Below are 18,760 nucleotides of genomic sequence, written 5' to 3'. Positions count from 1 at the left end.
GAAGAGAGAGTGGACACTGGGCAGTGTTTCGGAAGAGAGAGTGGACACCGGGAAATCTTTAGGAAGAGAGAGTGGACACTGGGCAATGTTTCGGAAGAGAGAGCGGACACTGGGCAGAGACACAGAGAACACACACACACACACACAAACTGACAGACTGACTGTCCTCATACTTCTCTCCTCTCACACTGTGTTTGTTTATTTTAAAATCTCCATCTTTCACACACACAACCACAGACACAGTCTCCATACTGTTCACACACAACCAGACACAGTCTCCCTACTGTTCACACACAACCACAGACACAGTCTCCCTACTGTTCACACACAACCACAGACACAGTCTCCCTACTGTTCACACACAACCACAGACACAGTCTCCCTACTGTTCACACACAACCACAGACACAGTCTCCCTACTGTTCACACACAACCACAGACACAGTCTCCCTACTGTTCACACAAAACCACAGACACAGTCTCCCTACTGTTCACACACAACCACAGACACAGTCTCCATACTGTTCACACACAACCACAGACACAGTCTCCCTACTGTTCACACACAACCAAAGACACAGTCTCCCTACTGTTCACACACAACCAGACACAGTCTCCCTACTGTTCACACACAACCACAGACACAGTCTCCCTACTGTTCACACACAACCACAGACACAGTCTCCCTACTGTTCACACACAACCACAGACACAGTCTCCCTACTGTTCACACACAACCACAGACACAGTCTCCCTACTGTTCACACACAACCACAGACACAGTCTCCCTACTGTTCACACACAACCACAGACACAGTCTCCCTACTGTTCACACACAACCACAGACACAGTCTCCCTACTGTTCACACAAAACCACAGACACAGTCTCCCTACTGTTCACACAAAACCACAGACACAGTCTCCCTACTGTTCACACACAACCACAGACACAGTCTCCCTACTGTTCACACACAACCACAGACACAGTCCCCCTACTGTTCACACACAACCACAGACACAGTCTCCCTACTGTTCACACACAACCACAGACACAGTCTCCCTACTGTTCACACACAACCAGACACAGTCTCCCTACTGTTCACACAAAACCACAGACACAGTCTCCCTACTGTTCACACAAAACCACAGACACAGTCTCCCTACTGTTCACACACAACCACAGACACAGTCTCCATACTGTTCACATTATTGTCTGTCTCGACTGACACACTACAGCAGTGGACCCACAAAGAAATGGGTTCACTTCAACCCAATATCTGCCCGCTCCAGTCCTCTCCTCCTCCTTTCCCACACTAATCCATCTCTACATTCATCTACTCCTCCAGTCCTCTCCTCCTCCCTTCCCACGCAAAACCGTCTCTTCATTCCTCTACTCCTCCAGGCCTCTGAGAGAAATAGTTAAATTATTCATTAGGACTCACTATACTAACAAATACATTGTTTGCACTCCAACCCTACACCCAGCAAACTGAACTACCCAGAGTACTCCACTCCAACCCTACACTCAGAGTACTCCACTCCAACCCTACACCCAGCAAACTGAACTACCCAGAGTACTCCACTCCAACCCTACACCCAGCAAACTGAACTACCCAGAGTACTCCACTCCAACCCTACACCCAGCAAACTGAACTACCCAGAGTACTCCACTCCAACCCTACACCCAGCAAACTGAACCACCCAGAGTACTCCACTCCAACCCTACACCCAGCAAACTGAACCACCCAGAGTACTCCACCTCAACCCTACACCCAGCAAACTGAACCACCCAGAGTACTCCACTCCAACCCTACACCCAGCAAACTGAACCACCCAGAGTACTCCACTCCAACCCTACACCCAGCAAACTGAACTACCCAGAGTACTCCACCTCAACCCTACACCCAGCAAACTGAACTACCCAGAGTACTCCACTCCAACCCTACACCCAGCAAACTGAACTACCCAGAGTACTCCACCTCAACCCTACACCCAGAGTACCCCACTCCAACCCTACACCCAGCAAACTGAACCACCCAGAGTACTCCACTCCAACCCTACACCCAGCAAACTGAACCACCCAGAGTACTCCACTCCAACCCTACACCCAGCAAACTGAACTACCCAGAGTACTCCACTCCAACCCTACACCCAGCAAACTGAACCACCTAGAGTACTCCACCTCAACCCTACACCCAGCAAACTGAACTACCCAGAGTACTCCACCTCAACCCTACACCCAGAGTACTCCACTCCAACCCTACACCCAGCAAACTGAACCACCCAGAGAACTCCACTCCACTCCAACCCTACACCCAGCAAACTGAACCACCCATAGTACTCCACTCCAACCCTACACCCAGCAAACTGAACTACCCAGAGTACTCCACTCCAACCCTACACCCAGCAAACTGAACTACCCAGAGTACTCCACCTCAACCCTACACCCAGCAAACTGAACCACCCAGAGTACTCCACCTCAACCCTACATCCAGCAAACTGAACCACCCAGAGTACTCCACTCCAACCCTACACCCAGAGTACTCCACTCCAACCCTACACCCAGCAAACTGAACTACCCAGAGTACTCCACTCCAACCCTACACCCAGAGTACTCCACTCCAACCCTACACCCAGCAAACTGAACCACCCAGAGTACTCCACCTCAACCCTACACCCAGAGTACTCCACTCCAACCCTACACCCAGCAAACTGAACTACCCAGAGTACTCCACTCCAACCCTACACCCAGCAAACTGAACTACCCAGAGTACTCCACTCACATTACACTGAAATCACTTCACCCTCCCACAAACACATGCACATACACACAGACACACATCAGATCCCTGTGACAACGAGAAGACTGTTTACTTATTCACGAGGGGCATTCCTTTCCTGTGCAAGTGGGATTATTTTCCCTTGAGTGAGAGAGAGGAAGGGATGAAGGGAGTTACACAGACACACTGTCCATCATCCTGTCACCACAAGTGTCCAGGAGACAGACAATAACATTTGAGTGTGTTTGATGTTCTGTACACATTCAGACCTAGATATAATCTGCACCGGTGTCTACCTCAATGTCCTAGTAAAACAACACACACAACACAAAGATATCCTATAACAAACACAGGTGCTGTCAACATTGTTTAGGTCAATATCATCACTGTGTCAGAGGAGGAACCATGCGTGACCAGGACAAGTTGACTGAAGCATAACCGGACTGGCACCCAGGCTTGGCCATCTGATCCCTGTAGTGGAGCTGCAGTGCCTGATAGAGGAGGGATACGCGTGGGGAGACAGGGGGTACTGAGCGCTTCATCCTGTTACTTTAATGGGCTGTTTTATTGCTCCTGATCTTTATGACTCTTCGTGTGACACTTTGACCAACCGACTCACTGAAGAGTGAGGAGTGTAAACAGAGTGCGTCCCGGGACTATAGCGCAGTTTATGATTAACAATTATAACGGCTCCAACTTTATGGCTTTTTTTTAAAACTCAGAAACAAATAAGTAACTGACTCTAGAACTACCAGAGGCGGGAGAACGCGGAATTCCAAAATTATTTAAAAAATGCATAAAGCACTTTCACAACTTTGGTTTGTATCAATATTGCAGATGAAGTCATGATTTTGATGTCACATGATTCATATGCCTTCAATGCTCACTTAATTAGGCTGTTTGCACAACAAAGAAAGAACGTAGCCTAAAATGTGTAATAGTAAAAAGAAAAATACAGCCTAATCAAAAACTTTAAAATGTAAGAGACGCAATAAAGTTTTCATAAATATCCTATTGTAGTGTCTTTCTAATAAACGACAAAACTATTATTATGTTTTAACTCCTTAGGCCTATAAGACACATTGTGACAAAACATTGGACAGATAGCCTATTCAAAACATAAGACTGCCATTGTTTTATGTGGTAACCACAGTAGCCTAACAAAACACAAGGGCAGACACATTGGTCAGCAAGTTCACTGGCTCCTTCTACTGTAGCCTTCTGGCGCCAGCTCATCTCATGAAAACAATCTGGCAACTTTAACATTGTCAACGACAACATGGTCACTTGACGTTGTGCCAAGAACACATGCAACATATGCCACATTGATTTTTCCATAAAATGCATCAGCTAGTCCAACAAATAAAATAAATAGGTACTTACGTTTGTCCGATCTTACCAGAATCAACTTCTAATAAAATATTAACATCTATTGAACAAAATATTATTCCTTCAGGTTCCTGTCATGAAGTACATCAATAATATCCTGTTCCCCTCTAGTTGCGAAGGGAGTGCCCAACTGTCCTGAGCAAGTCCCCACGGCCACCAGCAGCCGAGTCCCCATTGAAACCCGTAAGTACATTTAGAGACCAGGCAGCGTGTGAAAACCCGGAAAGGACCTCTTGGAACGGGTTCCTGAAAATTCTCTCTGCTGCCCTTAGGTCGCTGATGGGGGTCTACTACTACACATGGAATCCTACTCTGATCTGTCTTAGAAATTGAAGCTCAAGAAAAAGACCACAAAAATGGAATTCTAAAGTTATTTCATTGTCTGTAACTCAATTAAATTCTAACGGATTTATACATGTTTAAATTGCCAAAGCAAGTGAAATAGATAATAAATCAAAATGTGAAATAAATAATAAAAAATGTGTTATTATCTAGTGCAGTGTGTTATTGTGTAGTGCAGTGTGTTATTGTGTAGTGTAGTGAGTTATTGTGTAGTGCAGTGTGTTATTGTGTAGTGCAGTGAGTTATTGTGTAGTGCAGTGTGTTATTGTGTAGTGCAGTGAGTTATTGTGTAGTGCAGTGAGTTATTGTGTAGTGCAGTGTGTTATTGTGTAGTGCAGTGAGTTATTGTGTAGTGCAGTGTGTTATTGTGTAGTGCAGTGAGTTATTGTGTAGTGCAGTGTGTTATTGTGTAGTGCAGTGAGTTATTGTGTAGTGCAGTGAGTTATTGTGTAGTGCAGTGTGTTATTGTGTAGTGCAGTGAGTTATTGTGTAGTGCAGTATGTTATTGTGTACTGCAGTGAGTTATTGTGTAGTGCAGTGTGTTATTGTGTAGTGCAGTGAGTTATTGTGTAGTGCAGTGAGTTATTGTGTAGTGCAGTGTGTTATTGTGTAGTGCAGTGAGTTATTGTGTAGTGCAGTGTGTTATTGTGTAGTGCAGTGAGTTATTGTGTAGTGCAGAGAGTTATTGTGTAGTGCAGTGTGTTATTGTGTAGTGCAGTGAGTTATTGTGTAGTGCAGTCTGTTATTGTGTAATGCAGTGTGTTATTGTGTAGTGCAGTGTGTTATTATCTAGTGCAGTCTGTTATTGTGTAGTGCAGTGAGTTATTGTGTAGTACCGTCTGTTATTGTGTAGTGCAGTGAGTTATTGTGTAGTACCATCTGTTATTTTCTAGTGCAGTGTGAATCAGACAGGCTTGTAGTGAGGGTGCTCTACAGTTAACATACACTAACGGCTCTGGCTGATTCTCTCCGTGGTTTCCTTCCCACAATTCCCCCAGTGGCAGTTCAAAGTCTGCCAACTCCAGTCGTCAGGGATCCATGCACCTTACAATTCAAACCAGCCAACCAATGAGAGTCCACGAAGACAGCAACAACCGCTAGTGACCTTTACACAACAAAAGACAAACAGGTTGATTCAACCCGCTGCCCTCCCTCCCTCCCTCCCCCTCCCTCCCTCCCTCCCTCCCTCCCTCCCTCCCTCCACCCACCCACCCACCCACAGTCACACGGTCACCCCAAACACATGGTAACACTGTCACATGGTAACACTGTCACCCCAAACACCTGGTAACACTGTCACCTGGTAACACTGTCACCCCAAACACATGGTAACACAGTCACCCCAAACACATGGTAACACAGTCACCCCAAACACATGGTAACACTGTCACCCCAAACACATGGTTAACACAGTCACCCCAAACACATGGTAACACAGTCACCCCAAACACATGGTAACACTGTCACCCCAAACACCTGGTAACACTGTCACCCCAAACACATGGTTAACACAGTCACCTCAAACACATGGTAACACTGTCACCCCAAACACATGGTTAACACAGTCACCCCAAACACATGGTTAACACAGTCACCCCAAACACATGGTTAACACAGTCACCCCAAACACATGGTAACACTGTCACCTGGTAACACTGTCACCCCAAACACATGGTAACACTGTCACCCCAAACACATGGTAACACTGTCACCTGGTAACACTGTCACCCCAAACACATGGTAACACTGTCACCCCAAACACATGGTAACACTGTCACCTGGTAACACTGTCACCCCAAACACATGGTAACACTGTCACCTGGTAACACTGTCACCCCAAACACATGGTAACACTGTCACCTGGTAACACTGTCACCCCAAACACATGGTAACACTGTCACCCCAAACACATGGTAACACAGTCACCCCAAACACATGGTAACACAGTCACCCCAAACACCTGGTAACACTGTCACCCCAAACACATGGTTAACACTGTCACCCCAAACACATGGTTAACACAGTCACCCCAAACACATGGTAACACTGTCACCTGGTAACACTGTCACCCCAAACACATGGTAACACTGTCACCTCAAACACATGGTAACACTGTCACCCCAAACACATGGTTAACACAGTCACCCCAAACACATGGTTAACACAGTCACCCCAAACACATGGTAACACTGTCACCTGGTAACACTGTCACCCCAAACACATGGTAACACAGTCACCCCAAACACATGGTAACACTGTCACCCCAAACACATGGTAACACTGTCACCTGGTAACACTGTCACCCCAAACACATGGTAACACTGTCACCTGGTAACACTGTCACCCCAAACACATGGTAACACAGTCACCCCAAACACATGGTAACACTGTCACCCCAAACACATGGTAACACTGTCACCTGGTAACACTGTCACCCCAAACACATGGTAACACTGTCACCTGGTAACACTGTCACCCCAAACACATGGTAACACTGTCACCCCAAACACATGGTTAACACTGTCACCCCAAACACATGGTAACACTGTGACCTGGTAACACTGTCACCCCAAACACATGGTAACACTGTCACCCCAAACACATGGTTAACACTGTCACCCCAAACACATGGTTAACACTGTCACCCCAAACACATGGTAACCCTGTGACCTGGTAACACTGTCACCCCAAACACATGGTAACACTGTCACCCCAAACACATGGTAACACTGTCACCCCAAACACATGGTAACACTGTCACCCCAAACACATGGTAACACTGTCACCCCAAACACATGGTAACACTGTCACCCCAAACACATGGTAACACTGTCACCCCAAACACATGGTAACACTGTCACCCCAAACACATGGTAACACTGTCACGCCCAAACACATGGTAAGATGGTTCTTTCAAATAGTTTATTTGATGGGGAAAGATACTGTCAACACACATGGACACAGTAAATCATCAGACAACTGCGTTGTATCATAGTAATTAACAGAAACAACATTATAGAATGTCTATTTGAAAAGCAGCCATAGGAGTAAGCCTCTCTTCTCTCCGTGTATTAGACTGCTCCAGTGTCAGTCTCTCACTGGGTTATAGAAGCTGGTTTATGGTCCCCCTCTCTGTGTCTGTCTCTCATTGGGTCATAGAAGCTGGTTTATGGCCCCCCTCTCTGTGTCTGTCTCTCTGTGTCTGTCTCTCACTGGGTTATAGAAGCTGGTTTATGGCCCCCCTCTCTGTGTCTGTCTCTCATTGGGTCATAGAAACTGGTTTATGGCCCCCCTCTCTGTGTCTGTCTCTCATTGGGTCATAGAAACTGGTTTATGGCCCCCCTCTCTGTGTCTGTCTCTCATTGGGTTATAGAGCCTGGTTTATGGCCCCCCTCTCTGTGTCTGTCTCTCATTGGGTCATAGTTTATGGGCCTTCTAGTCTCTACGTCCTGCTTTAAGACTGAGCGAGTACTCTAATGGCTGAGTCGTGTTATCTCTAAAGGCCCCTTTGATAAGCTCTTCAACACCCCCTTCTCTTTCTCATCCCCCCCCCCCCCCAGGGTTTCAACACTCAGATGGTGTGTTACCATGGCAACGGTGATCTCTTTGGGGGAGACCAGTAGACCCCGACAGTTCTATCTCTGTGACAATCCAACCCCCCACCCCTTTCCCCTCTCTAACACACAATCCCTTCTCTGGGGAAAGGGGAACAGAGGGATTTGGGTTGGGTTTTTAAAAGGGAATTGAAAGCCAAGGGATTAGCATAAGGGCTTCAGACTAGCAGTGATAATGGTTAAATGTCCCTCAGTGGGACATGGACGACTTGCCTTCATAGAAGAAACCATGAATTCCGCTCTGTATCAGATAATTCTACAGGAGAATGTCAGGCCAATCGTCTGTGAGCTGAAGCGCAGTTGGGTCCTGCAGCAAGACAATGATCCAATGAGCCAAAACACACAATCAAGTCTACATGAAAATGGCTAAAAAGCAAGACATTTGAAGTTTTTAAATGGCCTAGTCAAAGTCCAGACCTAATCCCATTATTGATGTTATTGCAGGACTTGAAACGAGCAGTTCATGCTTGAAAACCCACAACTGTCACTGAGTTCAAGCAGTTCCTGATTGATGTCATCCAGAATACTAAACACAAGGCAATAAATAAATTGCAATGTCCGTACTGTGAGACGCCTAAGACAGCGTTACAAGGAGACAGGACGGACAGCTGAACGTCCTCGCAGTGGCAGACCCCGTGTAACAACACCTGCACAGGATCGGTACATCCGAACATCACACCTGCGGGACAGGTACAGAATGGCTACAACAACTGCCCGAGTTACACGAGGAACGCACAATCCCTCCATCAGTGCTCAGACTGTCCGCAATAGGCTGTGAGAGGCTGGATTGAGGGCTTGTAGGCCTGTTGTAAGGCAGGTCCTCACCAGACATCACCGGCAACAACATCGCCTATGGGCACAAACCCACCATCGCTGGACCAGACAGGACTGGCAAAAAGTGCTCTACACTGACAAGTTGTGGTTTTGTCTCACCAGGGGTGATGGTCGGATTTGCGTTTATCGTTGGAGAAATGAGCGTTAAACCGAGGCCTGTACTCTGGAGCGGGATCGATTTGGAGGTGGAGGGTCCGTCATGGTCTGGGGTGGTGTGTCACAGCATCATCGGACTGAGCTGGTTGTCATTGCAGGCAATCTCAACGCTGTGCGTTACAGGGAAGACATCCTCCTCCCTCATGTGGTACCCTTCCTGCAGGCTCATCCTGACATGACCCTCCAGCATGACAATGCCACCAGCCATACTGCTCATTCTGTGCGTGATTTCCTGCAAGACAGGAATGTCAGTGTTCTGCCATGGCCAGCAAAGAGCCCGGATCTCAATCCCATTGAGCACGTCTGGGACCTGTTGGACCGGAGGGTGAGGGCTAGGGCCATTCCCCCCCAGAAAGGTCCGGGAACTTGCAGGTGCCTTGGTGGAAGAGTGGGGTAAGATCTCACAGCAAGAACAGGCAAATCTGGTGCAGTCCATGAGGAGGAGATGCACTGCAGTACTTAATGCAGGTGGTGGCCACACCAGATACTGACCTACTTTTGATTTTGACCTTTGTTCGGGGACACATTATTCCATTTCTGTTAGTCACATGTCTGTGGAACTTGTTCAGTTTATGTCTCAGTTGTTGAATCTTGTTATGTTCATACAAATATTTACACATGTTAAGTTTGCTGAAAATAAACGAAGTTGACAGTAAGAGGATGTTTCTTTTTTTGCTGAGTTTAGATGGCCCAGTTCTCAAAAATAGACAAATGATGGCAGAGCTGTATTCTCAGGTGGGCGTCGCTTAACTTGACGGGGCAGTATTCGGAAATTCGGATGAATGACGTGCCCAAATTAAACTGCCTACTTCTCGGGCTCAGAACGTAGGATCCGCATATTATTAGTAGATTTGGATAGAAAACACTCTGAAGTTTCTAAAACTGTTTGAATGATGTCTGTGAGTATAACAGAACTCATATGGCAAGCAAAACCCTGAGAAAGAATCCAACCAGGAAGTGGTTTGTAGTTTTTCAAGACTGGGCCTATTCAGTATACAGTGACTTAGGGTTCATTTTGCACTTCCTAGGGCTTCCACTAGATGTCAACAGTCTTTAGAAAGTTGTTTGAGGCTTCTATGGTGAACAGAGAGCGAACAAAGGAAGTTGGAAGTTGTTGACTCAGGAAAGGACATGGCCTCAATTGCGCGCATTCACGTGAGAGGTAGCTGTGTTCCATTACATTTTTGAAGACGTTTGAATCGTCCGGTTGGAATATTATTGAACTTTTATGTTAAAAAGGCCCTAAAGATTGATGCTATACATCGTTTGACATGTTTCTACGAACGTAAATATAACTTTTTTTGACTTCTCGTCGTGAAATTTTCTGCGCGCTACCTACATTTGGAGTAGCTTACTGAACGAGCTAACAAAGAGGACATAAATGACGGACTTTATCGAACAGAACAACATTTATTGTGGACCTGGGATTCCTAGGAGTGCATTCTGATGAAGATCATCAAAGGTAAGTGAATATTTATAATGCTATTTATGATTTTAGATGACTCCAAAATGGCGGGTATCTGTATTGCCTGCTGTTGTTTTCTGAGCGCAGTACTCAGATTATTGCAAAGTGTGCTTTCCCCGTGAAGCTTTTTAGAAATCTGTCACAATGGTTGCATTAAGGAGATGTTTATCTAAAATTCTTTGAATAACAGTTTAATATTTTATCAACGTTTATGATGAGTATTTCTATAAATTGATGTGCTCATTCACCGGGAGTTTTCAGAGGAAAAGCATTTCTGAACATTACGGGCCAATGTAAAATGGGGTTTTTGGATATAAATATGAACTTTATCGAGCAAAACATACATGTATTTTGTAACATGAAGTCCTATGAGTGCCATCTGATGAAGATCATCAAAGGTTAGTGCTTCATTTTAGCTGTATTTCTGGTTTTTGTGACGCCTGTCCTTGCTTGGAAAATGGCTGTGTGGCTTTTATTTTTTAGGCACTGTCCTAACATAATCTAATGTTTTGCTTTCGCCGTAAAGCCTTTTTGAAATCGGACAATGTGGTTTGATTAAGGAGAAGTGTATCTTTAAAATGGTGTAAAATAGTAGTATGTTTGAGAAATTTGAATTATGAGATTTTTGCTGTTTTGAATGTGCCGCCCTGCTATTTCACTGGCTGTGTCCCGCAGGTGGGACGGTAGCGTCCCACATAGCCCAGAGAGTCTACACCTTGCTACGTTCATAAAAATGACTTTCAAGCCCACTTGAATCAACCAATTAGTCAGTCAGTTAGTCAACCAGTCAGTCAATCAACCAACCATTCAGTCAGTCAGTCAATCAACCAATCAGTCAGTTAGTCAACCAATCAGTCAGTCAATCAATCAACCAATCACGTCCACTTGAAGATCCTCCTGATGAGTCTGACCAGTGAGTTGTCTCTGACGGCCTGTGAGGTCCTTTCCCATAGGTTGTCCTCTTTCCACATGCCCCGCCCCTTCCGCTCTGCCTTGACCTCTACCCTGAGCAGCCGTTGGTGGAGCCGCAGGTAGAGACGGAACTGGGGGTGTAGTCCAGAGACTGGGACGGTTCGTGCCAGACCCAACCTATACTACACCTCATTCAGACGCAGACTCCTCAGCGACCCCTGGGGGAGAGAGAACAGAGGGAGGTTAATAACACTTATCTGTAGGTTCCATTGTCTTCAACATGCAGTTAATTCATACAGTCATAAAGAGTCCTGAAGACATCAGAGAGTCAGCAACTAACTAATGTTACTCCACTCACAGACAGTACACACAGCCCAATTCTGATATTTTTTCCACTAATTGGTCTTTTGACCAATCACATCAGATCGTTTCACATCAGATATTTTTCAGAGCTGAACTGATTGGTCAAAATACCAATTAGTGGAAGAAAAAAAACATCCGAATTGGGCTGCCTGTGTAAGTGCAGCATTACTGACCTGCTAACAGACACAGACAGTAACTGACCCTGCTAACAGACACAGACAGTAACTGACCCTGCTAACAGACACAGACAGTAGCTGACCCTGCTAACAGACACAGACAGTAACTGACCCTGCTAACAGACACAGACAGTAACTGACCCTGCTAACAGACACAGACAGTAACTGACCCTGCTAAGAGACACAGACAGTAACTGACCCTGCTAACAGACACAGACAGTAACTGACCCTGCTAACAGACACAGACAGTAACTGACCCTGCTAACAGACACAGACAGTAACTGACCCTGCTAACAGACACAGACAGTAACTGACCCTGCTAACAGACACAGACAGTAACTGACCCTGCTAACAGACACAGACAGTAACTGACCCTGCTAACAGACACAGACAGTAACTGACCCTGCTAACAGACACAGACAGTAACTGACCCTGCTAACAGACACAGACAGTAACTGACCCTGCTAACAGACAGTAACTGACCCTGCTAACAGACAGTAACTGACCCTGCTAACAGACACAGACAGTAGCTGACCCTGCTAACAGACAGTAACTGACCCTGCTAACAGACAGTAACTGACCATGCTAACAGACACAGACAGTAGCTGACCCTGCTAACAGACAGTAACTGACCCTGCTAACAGACAGACCGTAACTAACCCTGCTAACAGCCAGGGGAAACACACCACCACCACCTGAAGAGAGAAGACCTGCCCAGGTGAGACACACATACACTACACCTGACCTCTTGACCCCTGTATAGTGGACCTGGATCCTTAACTATTGCTGTGGTCCATTGCATAAATCTGAAGATGGCACAGTCAAGATCCTGACAAACTGAAAGAACAAACAGAAAGACAGACTGTTGAAAAATATAGTAGCAGACATGCACTATGCAGAGCTGTACAACCACAGCAGTCTAGATACTGTATTATCTTAGGCACAGACAAGGAAATACATGCAAAAAAAGGAGGTCAAAGGAGGTCAAAGGGACAAAGCAATAGAAAGAAAAACCTCTAATATCTTTAACTAGAGGAAAGCTTAGTAAGAAAATCTCCCTGGCTTCAGATGTACAGTGCCTTGCAAAAGTATTCACCCCCCTTGGCTTTTTCCTATTTTTGTTGCATTACAACCTGTAATTTAAATAGATTTTTATTTGGATTTCATGTAATGGACATACAGTGAGGGAAAAAAGTATTTGATCCCCTGCTGATTTTGTACGTTTGCCCACTGACAAAGAAATGATCAGTCTATAATTTTAATAGTAGGTTTATTTGAACAGTGAGAGAAGGAATAACAACAACAAAAAATCCAGAAAAACGCATGTCAAAAATGTTATAAATTGATTTGCATTTTAATGAGGGAAATAAGTATTTGACCCCTCTGCAAAACATGACTTAGTACTTGGTGGCAAAACCCTTGTTGGCAATCACAGAGGTCAGACGTTTCTTGTAGATGGCCACCAGGTTTGCACACATCTCAGGTGGGATTTTGTCCCACTCCTCTTTGCAAGTCATTAAGGTTTCGAGGCTGACATTTGGCAACTCGAACCATCAGCTCGATCCACAGATTTTCTATGGGATTAAGGTCTGGAGACTGGCTAGGCCACTCCAGGACCTGAATGTGCTTCTTCTTGAGCCACTCCTTTGTTGCCTTGGCTGTGTGTTTTGGGTCATTGTCATGCTGGAATACCCATCCACGACCCATTTTCAATGCCCTGGCTGAGGGAAGGAGGTTCTCACCCAAGATTTGACGGCACATGGCCCAGTCCATCGTCCCTTTGATGCGATGAAGTTGTCCTGTCCCCTTAGCAGAAAAACACCCCCAAAGCATAATGTTTCCACCTCCATGTTTGACGGTGGGGATGGTGTTCTTGGGGTCATAGGCAGCATTCCTCCTCCTCCAAACACGGCGAGTTGAGTTGATGCCAAAGAGATCCATTTTGGTCTCATCTGACCACAACACTTTCACCCAGTTGTCCTCTGAATCATTCAGATGTTCATTGGCAAACTTCAGATGGGCATGTATATGTGCTTTCTTGAGCAGGGGGACCTTGCGGGCGCGGCAGGATTTCAGTCCTTCACGGCGTAGTGTGTTACCAATTGTTTTCTTGGTGACTATGGTCCCAGCTGCCTTGAGATCATTGACAAGATCCTCCCGTGTAGTTCTAGGCTGATTCCTCACCGTTCTCATGATCATTGCAACTCCACGAGGTGAGATCTTGCATGGAACCCCAGGCCGAGTGAGATTGACAGTTCTTTTGTGTTTCTTCCATTTGCGAATAATCGCACCAACTGTTGCCACCTTCTCACCAAGCTGCTTGGTGATGGTCTTGTAGGCCATTCCAGCCTTGTGTAGGTCTACAATCTTGTCCCTGACATCCTTGGAGAGCTCTTTGGTCTTGGCCATGGTGGAGAGTTTGGAATCTGATTGATTGCTTCTGTGGACAGGTGTCTTTTATACAGGTAACAAGCTGAGATTAGGAGCACTCCCTTTAAGAGTATGCTCCTAATCTCAGCTCATACCTGTATAAAAGACACCTGGGAGCCAGAAATCTTTCTGATTGAGAGAGGGTCAAATACCTATTTCCCTCATTAAAATGCAAATCAATTTATAACATTTTTGACATGCGTTTTTCTGGATTTTTTTGTTGTTATTCTGTCTCTCACTGTTCAAATAAACCTACCATTAAAATTAGAGACTGATCATTTCTTTGTCAGTGGGCAAACGTACAAAATCAGCAGGGGATCAAATACTTTTTTCCCTCACTGTACACAAAATAGTAAAAAATTGGTGAAGTGAAATTAAAAAAATTACTTGTTTCAAAAAATTAAATTAAATAAAAACTGAAAAGTGGTGCACGCATATATATTCACCCCCTTTGCTATGAAGCCCCTAAATAAGATCTGTTGCAACCAATTACTTTCGGAAGTCACATAATTAGTTAAATAAAGTTCACCTGTGTGCAATCTAAGTGTCACATGATCTGTCACATGATCTCAGTATACATACACCTGTTCTGAAAGGCCCCAGAGTCTGCAACACTACTAAGCAAGGGGCACCACCAAGCAAGCGGCACTATGAAGATCAAGGAGCTCTCCAAACAGGTCATGGACAAAGTTGTGGAGAAGTACAGATCAGGGTTGGGTTATAAAAAAATATCTGAAACTTCGAACATCCCACGGAGCTCCATTAAATCCATTATAAAAAAATTGAAAGAATGTGGCACCACAACAAACCTGCCAAGAGAGGGCCCACCAAAACTCACGGACCAGGCAAGGAGGGCATTGATCAGAGAGGCAACAAAGAGACCAAAGATAATCCTGAAGGAGCTGCAAAGCTCCACATCGGAGATTGGAGCATCTGTCCATAGGACCACTTTAAGCCATACACTCCGCAGAGCTGGGCTTTACGGAAGAGTGGCCAGAATAAAGCCATTGCTTAAAGAAAAAAATAAGCAAACACGTTTGGTGTTCACCAAAAGGCACGTGGGAGACTCCCCAAACATATGGAAGGAGGTACTCTGGTCAGATAAGACTAAAAATGAGCTTTTTGGCCATCAAGGATAACACTGTCTGGCGCAAACCCAACACCTCTCATCACCCCGAGAACAACATCCCCACAGTGAGGCATGGTGGTGGCAGCATCATTGCTGTGGGATGTTTTTCATCGGCAGGGACTGGGAAACTGGTCAGAATTCAAGGAATGATGGGTGGCGCTAAATATAGGGAAATTCTTGTGGGAAACCTGTTTCAGTCTTTCAGAGATTTGAGAGTGGGACGGAGGTTCACCTTCCAGCAGGACAATGACCCTAAGAATACTGCTAAAGCAACACTCAAATGGTTTAAGGGGAAACATTTAAATGTCTTGGAATGACCTTGTCAAAGCCCAGACCTCAATCCAATTGAGAAGCTGTGGTATGACTTAAAGATTGCTGTACACCAGCGGAACCCATCCAACTTGAAGGAGCTAGAGCAGTTTTGCCTTGAAGAATGGCCAAAAATAGTGATGTTATGCACGTTCAAGTTTTGTTTTTGTGTCTTATTTCTTGTTTGTTTCACAATAAAAAAACATATTGCATCTTCAAAATGGTAGGCATGTTGTGTAAATCAAATCATACAAACCCCCCAAAAATCCATTTTAATTCCAGGTTGTCAGGAAACAAAATTGGAAAAATGCCACTGTGGTGAATACTTTCACAAGCCACTGTAGCTGAAAGAGCAGTATCTAAACCGTCAGTTTGACTGCAGGGCAGAACCATAACTTAATACTGCAGCTAGCCTCTTCTCTAACAGGGTTACTATGCTAACTCAGTCCGATGAAGGGAGCTAAACTAAATATTGCGGGCAGAAGGCATGAAACTCACTCACTCTTTAGAAAAATGTTTGTCTTAATTAGTTTAAGATGAAAAAGATGGTCGCGTTTCAATCACAATGACCTTTATCAGACATCAAGCCATGATCCAATACCTATCAAATAAAATTCATTGGATTAAAGTATTATTTACTTTGGTTTTAGGAAAATATATAAACTGTCTCTACAGGAGATACCAACCATTAGGTTGACTACAATACTTTAGCAAATATCACTAAAGCATACAGCATAGTTAAAGAGAGCAGCAGACGGTCTATGGCTAACAGTTATGTTAAAGAGAGCAGCAGACGGTCTATGGCTATGTTCAAGAGCGCAACAGACGTTCTACAGCTGACAGTTATGTTAAAGAGAGCAGCAGACGGTCATAGCTATGTTCAAGAGCGCAACAGATGGTCTATGGCTGACAGTTATGTTAGAGTGCAGCAGACGGTCTAAGGCTGACACAGTTATGTTAAAGACCGCAGCAGACGGTCTATGGCTGACACAGTTATGTTAAAGAGTGCAGCAGACGGTCTATGGCTGACACAGTTATGTTAAAGAGTGCAGCAGACGGTCTATGGCTGACAGTTATGTTAAAGAGAGGAGCAGATGGTCTATGGCTAACAGTTATGTTAAAGAGTGCAGCAGATGGTCTATGGCTGACAGTTATGTTAAAGACCGCAGCAGACGGTCTATGGCTGACACAATTATGTTAAAGAGTGCAGCAGACGGTCTATGGCTGACAGTTATGTTAAAGAGAGGAGCAGATGGTCTATGGCTGACACAGTTATGTTAAAGAGTGCAGCAGACTATCTATGGCTGACACAGTTATGTTAAAGAGAGCAGCAGATGGTCTATGGCTGACACAGTTATGTTAAAGAGTGCAGCAGACGGTCTATGGCTGACACGGTTATGTTAAAGAGTGCAGCAGACGGTCTATGGCTGACAGTTATGTTAAAGAGAGCAGCAGATGGTCGACGGCTGACACTCTATGACGCTCTAATTGCCACGAACTAATAGATCTGTTTTGATGTGTCCACAGCTTGGGATTAGTAAATACATGAATGTCTAATTGGGGACAGCTGTGTGAATGACCAGACTAGACTTTCCAACAGCTGGGAGGTGAATCCTAATCCTCGTTATCACAGCGCAATTGACCGTTACCCTGTGGGCTTTGTGTGTCTGCGTGTGTTGGGAAAGTTGAAGGGAATGTGAACCCATCCATTCTTCCGTACCTTTAGCCAGCAGGGGGTCTTCCATACCTTTAGCCAGCAGGGGGGAGAGGAGAGGGATGTAGATGGAGATGTGCTCCACCTCCAGGCCTATCTCTGTGATGGTCTGGACTCTCCCTCTGAGGCTCTCTGTGATGGTCTGGACTCTCCCTCTGAGGCTCTCTGTGATGGTCTGGACTCTCCCTCTGAGGCTCTCTGTGATGGTCTGGACTCTCCCTCTGAGGCTCTCTGTGATGGTCTGGACTCTCCCTCTGAGGCTCTCTGTGATGGTCTGGAATCTCCCTCTGAGGCTCTCTGTGATGGTCTGGAATCTCCCTCTGAGGATCTCTGTGATGGTCTGGAATCTCCCTCTGAGGATCTCTGTGATGGTCTGGAATCTCCCTCTGAGGATCTCTGTGATGGTCTGGACTCTCCCTCTGAGGCTTACATTTTTCTCTATGAACCGTACTGGGATCTCCGAGGCTACACCAAAACCTAGTCATCTGACGAGGGTGGTGAGGCATGAAAGACCTTGTTAGAAAAGCATTCCTAATGGGAAAAAACGGTTATAAGTACAATGTGTTGTAATAAGTTACACTGAACCTTCCTATTAAGTCACCATGAAATATTGTTTGGGAAACACAAAATTGGAACCTCTACTAGCATGCAATTAGCTAAACAAAACCACAGATCAATCTGAACAAAAATATAAACGCACCGTGCAACAATTTCAATGATTTTACTGAGTTACAGTTCAGGAAATCAGTCAATTGAAATAAATAAATGAGGTCCTAAACTATGGATTTCACATGACTGGGCAGGGGCAGCTTGCCCAGCCAATCAGAATCAGTTTTTCCCCACAAAAGAGCTTTATTACAGACAGAAATACTCCTCAGTCTCATCAGCTGTCCGGGTGGCTGGTCTCAGACGGTCCCACAGGTGATTAAGACGGATGTGGAGGTCGTGGCTCTGACGTGAATACACATGGTCTGCGGTTTTGAGGCCAGTTGGACGTACTGCCATATTCTCTAAACGACATTGGAGGCAGCCTATGGTAGAGAAATTAAAATTAAATTCTCTGGCAAAAGCTCTGGTAGACATTCCTGCAGTCAGCATGTCAATTGCACGTTTCATCAAAACTTGAGACATCTGTGGCATTGTGTTG

At 45.2% G+C, this 18,760-nt stretch overlaps 1 protein-coding gene across 1 annotated transcript in view; it reads right to left on the bottom strand.

The window, feature by feature from the left end:
* LOC106581476 (1-phosphatidylinositol 4,5-bisphosphate phosphodiesterase eta-1) overlaps positions 1-4,369 on the bottom strand; it is a 187,303-nt gene extending 182,934 nt beyond the window's left edge. Inside the window, exon 1 of the mRNA XM_045704038.2 lies at positions 4,164-4,369. The gene's annotated coding sequence lies outside the window, so the exon portion shown is untranslated. The remainder of the gene's footprint in view (positions 1-4,163) is intronic.
* Positions 4,370-18,760: the final 14,391 nt, after the last annotated feature.

Source organism: Salmo salar, chromosome 20, assembly GCF_965601325.2.
Source record: "Salmo salar chromosome 20, fSalSal1, whole genome shotgun sequence".
Classification (NCBI taxonomy): domain Eukaryota; kingdom Metazoa; phylum Chordata; class Actinopteri; order Salmoniformes; family Salmonidae; genus Salmo; species Salmo salar.
The sequence above is the reverse complement of the archived record's forward strand: the minus strand, read 5'-3'. Positions and strand labels throughout refer to the sequence as shown.